Here is a 12,028-nt window from a genome sequence, read left to right as displayed (position 1 = left end):
GACAAGTCCTTAGGCAGAATATCCAGAGGGCACAGAGAAAGCATCCAAATTAAAACTGGAAATGAAGGGAGAGAAATAAAAACAGAAACTGAAGGAATTCCAAAAAAAAAAAGAAAAAAATCAGATCCTACTACAAAAGCACATACTTAACAAAAGTGGAAATATAGATGAACTGGATGATTTTCTAGACAGATAGCAAGTGTTAAAGTTAAACCAGTATCAGATAAGCCATCTAAGTGGTCCCATAATCCCTATGGTAACAGAAGCAGTTAATAAAAGTCTTCCATCAAAAAAAAAGGCCAAGTCAAGATAGATTCTGTGCAGATTTCTTTCAGACTTTCAAAGGACTGATATCCAATACTGTTCAAAATATTCCACAAACGAGAAACACAATGAAGAGTACCTAAATTGTTCTATGAAGCACAGTTATGCTTGTACATAAACCACAAAAAACCCAATGAAGTAAGAGAAATTCAGACCAACTTCCCTTATAAATTACAATGCAAAATACTTAATAAAATTCTCACAAACCAAATCCAATAGTGTAATCCAATAGATGAACAAACTCAAAAAACAAACGAACAAACAAACCACATGATCATCTCATTAGATTCTGAAAAATCCTTAAAAAATACAACACCCTTTCACATTAAAAGTCTTGTAGAGACCAGAAATTGAAAGATATATCCATAAATATAATAAAAGCAATATACAAATATCAATAGACAACACTAATCTAAATGAAGAGAAACTTGTAGCAATCCCACTAAAATCACAGATTAGTCAAGGCTGCCTACTTCCTCCATATCTATTAGATATAGTATCAAAGTTCTAGCATTGAATGCACAGAAATGCATTGAATACTTCACAAAGATAGAAAGAGCAATTCTCAAATTCTTCTGCAATAACCACAAAATCAGGATAGCAAAACCTATTCTCAACAGTAAGAGAAATTCTGGGGAAATCGCCGTCCATGAACTCAAGTTGTACTGCAGAGAAATTGTAATAACAACCACATTGTATTGGTACAAAGACAGACAGGTTGGTCAATGGAATAGAATTGAGGACCCTGAAATAAACATACCTACCTATGGAGGCCCGTCCTTGACAAAGAAATCAAAACCATGCAGTGGAAAAAAGAATTTTCAACAAATGTTGCTATTTCTAGTGGAGGTCAGTATGTAGAAGAATGCAAATTGGTCCATTCTTATCTCCGTATACAAAGCTCAAGTCCAATTGGATCAAGGCCCTCCACATAAAACCATATACAGTGAAACTAATAGAAGAGTAAGTCTGAAAAATCCTTGAACACTTCAGCAGAGTGGAAAACTCTCTGAACAGAACTCCAATGTCCCATACTCTAAGAGCAACTATAGATAAATGGGATCTCATAAAATTGAAAAGCTTCTGTAAAGTATAGGAAACTGTCAATAGTATAAAAAGGCAACACACGTATTCAGAAAAGATCCTTACTAAACCTCCATCTGATAGAGGACTAATCCAATATATGGAGAGAACTCAAGAACTTAGACTCCAGAGAATAAAACAACACCATTAAAACTGGATGCTCTAATGACAGTGTCTTTTGCTTTACAAAATCTTTGCAGTTTTATGAGGTCCCATTTGTCGAATCTTGATCTTAGAGCATGAGCCACTGGTGTTTTATTCAGGAAATTTTCCTCAGTGCCCGTGTTTGAAACACTTCCCCAATTTTTATTCTATTGAGTTGGAGTGTATCTGGTTTGATGTGGAGGTCCTTGATCCACTTGGACTTAAGCTTTGTACATGGTGAAAAGAATGGATCAATTTGCATTTTTCTACATGCTGACCTCCAGTTGAACCAGTACCATTTGTTGAAAATGCTATCTTTCTTCCATTGGATGGTTTTAGCTCCTTTGTCATATATCAAGTGGCTATAGGTGTGTGGGTTCGTTTATGGATCTTCAATTCTGGTTCACTGATCTACCAGCCTGTTTCTGTACCAATAACATGCAGTTTTTATGACTATTGCTCTGTAATACTGCTTGAAATCAGGGATGGTGATTCCCCCAGAAGTTCTTTTAATGTTGAGTATAGTTTTCACTATCCTGGGTTTTTTATTATTCCGAATGAATTTGGAAATTGCTTTTTCTATCTCCATAAAGAATTGAGTAGAAATTTTGATGGGGACTGCATTGAATCTGTAGATTGCTTTTGGCAAAATGGCCATCATTACTATATTAATCCTGCCAATCCAAGAGCATGGAAGATCATTCCATATTCAGAGATCTTCCTCAATTTCTTTCTTCAGAGATTTGAAGTTCTTGTCATACAGATCTTTCACTTGCTTGGTTAAAGTCACACCAAGATATTTTATGTTATTTGGGACTATTGTGAAGGGTGTCATTTCCTTAATTTTTTTTCTCAGCCTGTTTATCTTTTGAGTAGAGGAAGGCTACTGATTTGCTTGAGTTCATTTTATATCCTGACTCTTTGCTGAAGTTATTTATCAAGTTAAGTAGTTCTCTGGTGGATCTTTTGGGGTTGCTTAAGTATACTATCATATCATCTGCAAATAGTGATGTTTTGATTTCTTCCTTTTCAATTTGTATTCCTTTGACCTCCTTTCACTGTCTGATTGCTCTGGCTAGGACTTTGAGTACTATATTGAATAAATAGGGAGTGAGTGGGCAGCCTTGCCTAGTCCCTGATTTTACTGGTATTGCTTCAAGTTTCTCTCCATTGAGTTTGATGTTAGCTACTGGTTTGCTGTATATTGCATTTACTGTTTAGATATGGGCCTTGAATTCCTGATCTTTCCAGGACTTTTATCATGAAGGGGTGTTGAATTTTGTCAAACGCTGTGGTTCTTATCTTTGAGTTTGTAACAGATTGGGAAAAGATCTTTCCAGTCCTACATCTGATAGTAGGCTAATATCCAAAATATACAAAGAACTCAAGAAGTTAGACTGCAGGGAGACAAATAACCCTATTAAAAATGGTTTTCAAAGCTAAACAAAGAATTCACAGCTGAGGAATGCCAAATGGCTGAGAAACACCTAAAGAAATGTTCAACATCTTTAGTCATAAGGGAAATGCAAATCAAAACAACCCTGAGATTTGACCTCACATCAGTCAGAATGGCTAAGATAAAAAACTCAGGTGACAGCAGATGCTGGCGAGGATGCAGAGAAAGAGGAACATTCCTCCATTGTTGGTGGGATTGCAGACTGGTACAACCATTCTCGAAATCAGTCCAGAGGTTCCTCAGAAAATTGGACGTTGAACTGCCTGAGGATCCAGCTATACCTCCCTTGGGCATATACCCAAAAGATGCCCCAACATACAACAAAGACATGTGCTCCACTGTGTTTATCACTGCCTTATTTATTATACCCAGAAGCTGGAAAGAATCCAGATGCCCTTCAACAGAGGAATGAATTAAAAAAATGTGGTGCATCTATACAATGGAGTACTACTCAGTTATCAAAAACAATGACTTCATGAAATTCATAGGCAAATGGAATGAACTAGAAAATATCATCCTGAATGAGGTTACTCAATCACAGAAAAACACATTTGGTATGCACTCACTGATAAGTGAATATTTGCCAAAAAGCTCAAATTACCGAAGATGCAATCTACAGACCACAAGAAGCTCAAAAAGAAGGATGACCAAAATCCAGATGCTTCACACCTTCTTAAAAGGGAGAAAAATATTCATAGGAGGGGATATGGAAGCAAAGTTTAGAGTAGTGACTCAAGGAATGGCCATTCAGAGCCTGACACACATGTGGCTCGTAAATGTACAGCCACCAAAACTAGATAAGATTGATGAAGCTAAAAAATGCATACGGAAAAGGACTGGATATAGATCTCTCCTGAGAGATACATCAAGAGCATGTCCAATACAGAGGTCAATGCTAGCAGCAAACCACCGAACTGACAATAGGACCTCCTTGGGGAGAATTAGAGAAAGTATTGAAAGAGTTGAAGGAGCTTGCAATCCCATAAATGCAACAATGCCAACTTACCAGAGCTTCCAGGGACTAAACCGCTACCAAAAGACTATACATGGACTGACCCAGGGCTCCAACTGCATATGTAGCAGAGAATCGCCTTGTTGGGGCACCAGTGGAAGGGAAAGTCCTTGGTCTTGCCAAGGTTGGACCCCCAGTGCAGGGGATTATGGGGAAGGGCAATAAGGGGGATATATAGAGGGAATACCCTTATGGGGAAGGTGGAGGGGAGGGAATGGGGGCTTATGGACAGAAAACCGGGAAGGGGAATAACCTTTGAAATCTAAGTAAAGAAATATATAATAAATAATGAAAAAATCACACAATATTTCATAATTCCTGTTTTAAAACATTTATCTTACATAAAAATTCCTATTATCAATGAGATCAGAAAACCCATAAAAAAAAAAACCAAAAAAAAAAAAAACTGGATTCTCAGCTTTACGAAGAATTCTCAACTGAATAACGAATGGCCAAGAAGCACCTGAAGAAATGTTCAACATCCTTATTCATTAGGTAAATGAAAATCAAAAGTACCCTGACATTCCCTGATACACCAACCAGAATGGCTAAGATCCAAAACTTAGGTGACAGCAGATACTGGCAAGGATATGGACAAATAGGAACATTCCTCCATTGCTGGTAGCAAGGCAACCTTGTACAATCACTGTGGGAAACAGTCTGGTGGTTCTTCAGAAACTTGGAAGTAGTTCTGAGGACTTAGTTATACCACTCCTGGGCTCATACCCAAAAGGTGCCCTAACATACAACATATGACAACACATGCTCTAATATGTTCATAGCAGCCTTATTTATAATAGTGAGAAGCTGGAAACATCTCAGATGTCCTTCAACTGAGATGTGGATACAGAAAATGTGCTACATCTACACAATGGAGTACTACGCAGCGATTAAAATCAATGATTTCATGAAATTCACAGGCAAACGGATGGAACTAGAAAATAACATCCTGAGTGAGGTAACTCAGTCACAAAAAACACACATTGTATGTACTCATTGATAAGTGCATATTAGCCCAAAAGCTTAGAATACTCATGATACAAGCCACAGATCATGTGAAGTTCAAGAATTAGGAAGACCAAAGTGTGGATGATTCAGTCCTATTTAGAAAGGGGAGTAAAATAATTATAGGAGGTAGTGGGCAGGAGAGATATTCAAGGGTGATAAGAGGAGGAGGATAAAAGGGGAATAGGATTCATTATGGGGAAAGACTGGGGATAAGTATAGAGGATCAGGAAATTGAAAGCAGGTATGTAGCAGTGGAGGATCGGGAACTGGGTGTAACCACTAGAAATTCCCAGATGCTAAGAAAGTAAGAATTCCCCAGAACCCAATGGGGATGTCATTAGTTGAAATACCCAACACAGGGAATATAGGATCTGTAGAGACCATACCCTGTGGATAGGCACAGTCCCTGTTTTAGTGATGGGGCTAACCATACATCTCAAAAATATTAACTCCCTATTTTTTTCCTGTCTAAAAATGTACAGGGACTAAGTGGAGCAGAGACTGAAGAAAAGTTCATTTAGAGAGTGTCCCACCTAGGGATCTGTCCCATCTGCACACACCATACATAGACCTTATTATTGACGCCAAGAAGCAGTTGCTGACAGGAGGCTGGTATAGCAGTCGCCAGGGGACTTTGCCAAAGCCTGACGAATACAGTAGTGGAGGCTCCCAGTCAACTAACTGACTGAGCCTGGGGACGCCACAGGAAGATTTAGGGGAAGGACTAAAGGAGCCGAAGGGAATTACAACCCCATAGAAAGAACAACAGTATCAATTAACAGAACCCCCCACACACACACACCCAGAGCTACTAAACTAGCAACCAAAGATTAAACATGGAGCCAACCCATGTCTCTAGCAGCAGATGAAGCAAAGGATTTCCTTAATTGACATCAATGGGAGGTGAGGACCTTGGTTCTGTAGAGGCTATGGTAGTGAGGTCTTAGTGGTTGAATGGGAGAGGGAGCACCCTCATATTGGTAGGGTGAGGGGGAATGACATAGAGATCTTTCAGGAAAGGCAGACAACATTTGAAATGTAAACAGATAAAATAAACAAAAAAATATGAAAAAGAGAAAAGAAGAAAAAGAATGTATGGATTTGAAATAAGGTAATTAGGGGTACGTGGGAGCATTTGAAGGAAGTAATGGGACTGGAGAAATATTGCAGGTTCATTATAATCTTAGTAATAAATAAAAAAATTGGATTTGAATTTTAAATTATCACACTTAATTTATGAAAATACTCAAAGTAAGTTAACAAACAAAGGAGTGGAAAAGGCTCAGTTCTTTAAATGGCTACATATCCTCAGAAAGCCAAAGTAAATTGACTGTAATTACTGAGGAATACACACAAAAATGAAAGAACCCACTAATATTGCCTTATAAAGGATATAAAATATTTTTACAACTTTTCTTTGCTAAATTAAAAAGGTTAAATATTTTTGTTTAAATTTAAAGTAACTCAGTGTTACAAAAAAATGTAACTGAGGATAAAGTGTGAAGTAGATGCACTGGCATACCTCTACTTAGTACTCACATTATAAAGTTATTAAAGAAGAAATGCAAGGACTGGACACATTTGAATTCAAGTTTTTTTTTAGAGGCAAAAATGTGAATTTTAATCAATAAAAAGCAGTAGTTTTTTTTTTGATAGGTTTTGTTTTGATTCTTTGAATGGAAAGGGACTGTTCACTATGCATGAGATAAGGTGTATTTCTTTTTTTTAATTTTTTTTATTTATTTTTTATTAACTTGAGTATTTCTTATATACATTTCAAGTGTTATTCCCTTTCCCGGTTTCCGGGCAAACATCCCCCTCCCCCCTCCCCTTCCTTATGGGTGTCCCCCTCCCAACCCTCCCCCCATTGCCGCCCTCCCCCCATAGTCTAGTTCACTGGGGGTTCAGTCTTAGCAGGACCCAGGGCTTCCCCTTCCACTGGTGCTCTTACTAGGATATTCATTGCTCCCTATGGGGTCAGACTCCAGGGTCAGTCCATGTATAGTATTTAGGTAGTGGCTTAGTCCCTGGAAGCTCTGGTTGCTTGACATTGTTGTACTTTTGGGGTCTCGAGCCCCTTCAAGCTCTTCCAGTTCTTTCTCTGATTCCTTCAACGGGGGACCTATTCTCAGTTCAGTGGTTTGCTGCTGGCATTCGCCTCTGTATTTGCTGTTGAATTCAAGGTTTTAATAATACTTAAAGATGTTAAGAAAACCAAAAGAAAACCTACAGAACCATGTAATCTGGGCCCACAGGTGCTCAAAGAGACTGACCTACCAACCAAAGAGCATGCATGGGATTGATATAGGCCCTCTGCACATATGCTATGGTTGTGTAGCTTGGTCTCATGCGAGACTCCTAACAGTGTAAGGAGTGCCTGTCTTTTACTGTATTACCTGCTTTTGGATCCTTTTCACTAACTGAGCTGACTCATTCAGCCTCCAGAGAAGATGGGCCTACTCTTAATGCACCTTAATATGCTAAGGCTGGCTAATATCCATGGGAAGCCTAGCCTTTTCTGAGGAAAAGGAAGGAGGGGTGGATTATGGGGGGGTGTGGTAAGAGGGAGGGACTGTGAAGAACAGAGAGAGAGTTGTTAAATAAATAAATAACAATAAAAAATAAAAATGCTTAAGGAAACAGGAAATTTAATTTTTCATTTCATCATTACATAATAAAGAGAAACATTTATATAAAATTATGCCACTGAAATAAATAAATTATATAATTAATATAATTTTGGATATTCTTGGTTTCTCAACAGCAATTAATATTATTATCAGAATTTTCTGCAAATTATTTGGTGTAAAAAGAACAAATGTTTATAATAAAATAATATTTGTTGTTGTTCTTAACTTTTTATATGTTTAACCTATTCTGTATATTTGTATCTTGCCTCTGACAATTCAATATTAAACAGAATTATAAGATATTAACTTTTGTTTACACTAGATACTTTTTAAATATTTGACTTATAGATAAAATGCTAGAAATAACCTTTACCTCTTCATTTAATTGAAGCATCATAATGTCAACTATGAACTTTATGAAATAATGTGTGAATTACAGGGGATTTATGTACAAATCTTACAAAATTAAACCTTATATTTTATTTATCCTTTTTATTCAAGAATTAAAATCCTATTCTATGGAATAGTTAATGCATTTAGAGGTTTGTTAAATAATTCTGGTATTTGTGCAAAAGAAAACTACAGTTAAAGGAAACGTTCCATTGCTCTGGAAAGGTGAGTACACAGTAACAAGCTGCTAGTTTCAGACTTGAAGGACAGAGAAAGATGGTCAGCAGGACTAACCTCCCAGTAGAACTGAGACTCTGTAGTTGGATATTGAAGAACACAGAGTGGTGAATGCATGCTCAAATCAGGGATTGAAATGAGCAAAGTCCCTGTTGTCATTTTTATTTCTCCAGTGGAGTGAGATTTCAGCTGAAAAGTGGAGTACAGGTTCTGGAAATTGAAATCCTTTCCTAAAGCTCAGGCAGGCTCAGGGCAATCAATGGCAATATCAGATTGAAGCTCAGGCCTGTTAGTCAATGTGACTTAACCCTGATTTGGGGAAAAATTATTTGGAGTACAAGAATATCAACCATGTGCAGTGCTGTGTGTTTCTGCTGAGAATAACAATTATTTCTTATCGCTGATGGTTCGGAGGATTCCAGAGTGAAAGGCTTACTGGAATAATGGCTGTCAGTGCAGTGTACTGGGTGGGAGCTCTGAGCTCAGTGTGAGCCAATTCTGCTGCATTTCTCATGGTGTTTAAAACCAGTAGGTGAGAATGCAGTTGTCATAGAGTCTTGATTCCTAGTGCTGCAGTGTAAGCTTCTTTGTGGAATTTAAGTAGTTAAACTTGTCAGCTTTAGTACTTAAAAATTACAAGAATCTTAATGTCTTTCACCTTTTATCAACTTTTCCAGAACCAGAGATCATTAAGGGACAAAACTATCTTCCCTAAGGAAACTACCTTAAATAAATTGATATTGCAGGCATAGTTCATAGTCCTGCAAAAAATGTGATTCCTGATACTCCACACATGGGGAAGAGAGTGTGTTTCATTCTGTCCCTATTTTACCATGGTTAATTTCAGCCACTTATGAAGTTGGCTCAATTCGTACCATGGGTTTTAGTAAATCTTGGACTATGAAAACTGTGAACGGTCTTATCTGGCTTAGAAACAGAAGAAATAAGAAACAAGACTCTGTGCTTCTACATATATATGGTAGTTACATTTTTTAACTAGCAGTTAAATTATTTTGTTTGATAATTTAGGTATGAGAAGAATGAAAAATGTCAACACAGACTCTACCTAGCCCTTTAAATATGGATTCCTTATGCTGAGGAAAACAGATACTGATCATATCACATATATAAACTAACAGATAGTCTTGATCTCGTTATGGCTGAATTTAAAAATAAGGACAATTTATAATTCTCAAACTCTTCCTGTAAATTTAGCTGTCAGTGTTTGATGGAATGTAGTCGCACACTGAGTAATAAATAAATAGCAGGTTTTATTACTATAATTACTGCTAGTATAATTATCAAAATAAGTGTTTTTCTTAATTAAAACCTTCACACCTTTGTAAAAATAGTTTACTTTTCTCTTTTCTTCTGTCAAATCAACGAGCACTGCAACAGCACAAGTAACAGTTTGTTTAAGTAGATTTGTAAAGAGAGAAGACATTTTTCACTTTATTAATTTCCAGGAGATATTAATATAATGAACTGACTAGTACTGAATGTGGTCAATGGCTAAAAGACATATGTGGAAATTAAATATAATTGCTCATTCAAAATATAGAGGATGTAATCAATAGTTTGAGAGCTTTAAATTTATATAACACATGTCTAATAATTATTTTTATATAAATCAATTATTTCTCTGGATATACGTCAGTTAAGTCTAAAATATTAGCCTAGAAAAGATGGGTCCATTATATCAATATAATTTATTAAGAAAGTATATATAATTTTGATTTTACTCATATAAAATATCAGGACTCACAGATCCTATAATAAATGCAAAAGACAATGTCAAAGTATCAAGTGTTAAGAGATAAGCACAAGTTAAAATTTTATTCATTTTGAACTAAAATATGAAGAGAAATATGACTGGTTCATAATACTTTATATGTAAAAATTTCTTGTTGACACTAATGTTTGTTGCTTGTATTAATTCTTCTCTATGCAATGCAATTTTCATAATGTTAGCCTTTTGACTTGAACGAAGCAGATAGCCATTGGTATTAAAAGAAATTGAGGAATACATGCATTTGGAGCATAATAGACAAACACTATTGCTGATGCCAAGAAGTGGTTACTTATAGGAGCCAAGTACGACTCTTCTCTGAGAAGCTCTGCCAGTACCTGACCAATACAGATGCAGATGCTCACAGCTAAGCATCAGACTGAGCCCAAAACCACAATGGAAGAGTTAGGGGAAGAACTGAAGATCTGTACAGAATTATAACTCCTTAGGTAGACCAATATCAACTAAGTGGGCCACCAAGCTCTCCCAGAGACTAAACCACTAACCAAAGAGTATATATGGAGGATCCATGGTTCCAGATACAAATGTAGTAGAGGATGGCCTTATCTGACATCAGTGGGAGGGGATTCCCTTGGACCTGTGCAGGATTGATACCCAGAGTAGGGAGATGCTAGAGCAGTGAGGCAGGAGTGTGTAAGTGGGTGGAAGAGGACTCTCACACAGGAAAAGGTGAGAAGAAGGGAATATGGGATGGGGAGATTGTGGAAGATAACTGGGAAGGGGCATATCATCTGGAATGTAAACAAACAAAACAATTACTTTTTTAAAGGACAGGTCCGAACTGTCAGAATTGAAAAAGTATATCATGATTAATAGGTATTATTAAAATATCCAGAACATGGAGAGAAGAGATAAATAGATATTGAATATATGTGCATACCACTTAAGTCTGATAGCTAGTATCAAACATACTTAATGAATCACATTGAAAGAGATTACTTATTGAAAAAATAAAAATATCATATTCATTTGGTTTTGATTTTTAATTTTTTGAAACAGGGAGTCTTTGTGTATCCCTGGCTGTCCTGGAACTCATAAGACAGACTAGACTAGCCTCAAAATTCGAGATCTAGCTGGCTCTGCTTCCCAAATGCTGGGATTAATGGTATATATTCACCTATACCTGGCACTAATTAAAATATATTTTTATTTAATGAATATTTTACTTCTATTACATCATTTCCCCTTCCCTCCAACATGCTAGTGTCTTACTTAGCTTACTTTCATGTTAATGCTCTCAGTTAATATCATATTTTTCTTCAATAATTGTTGTTCTCTCTCTGTCTCTCTCTGTCTTTGTCTCTGTCTCTGTCTCTCTGTCTGTCTCTCTGTCTGTCTGTCTCTCTCTCTCTCTCTCTGTGTATGTGTGTGTGTGTGTGTGTGTGTGTGTGTGTGTAATATACTGAGTATATTTAGTGTTGCTCTTAAGTACATATTTTACAACTGATCTTCTGCCTACAGTTTTTTATCTAGGGATAGAGCCTTCTAAAATTCCCATTTATGATGAGATGTTGTCTTTGCCATTGTCTTATTTAGAAAACAATATGGTTGAGATTTTAAGGCTGCAGCTTCCCTCTCATATATAGATACATAATCTAAAATAAGACATCCTGACCCTCTGGACTTCATATTAATTTTGCCCCTCTTATGATTAAGATTATTACATTGTATTTGCATATAAAATTATTCATAAATAGTTTATATAAATCTATATTTATGTATTGTATATTTATATATAATATATAATTGTTTACACACATACACGCACACACACACATATATCTATATATATATATATCTACTGAGTCAATTTATACCTACTGAGTCAATTTTTGGTAGTGGTGGTATGGATATGGTTTTAAGGCTGATCACTCTGCTTTAGACAATCTATGAAGGGCTCATCCCAGAAAGATAGTAATTCTTCTCTGTGAAGA

The sequence above is a fragment of the Rattus norvegicus genome, chromosome 2 (assembly GCF_021556685.1).
Source record: "Rattus norvegicus strain SHRSP/BbbUtx chromosome 2, alternate assembly SHRSP_T2T, whole genome shotgun sequence".
Classification (NCBI taxonomy): domain Eukaryota; kingdom Metazoa; phylum Chordata; class Mammalia; order Rodentia; family Muridae; genus Rattus; species Rattus norvegicus.
Note: the sequence above shows the minus strand (reverse complement) of the source record.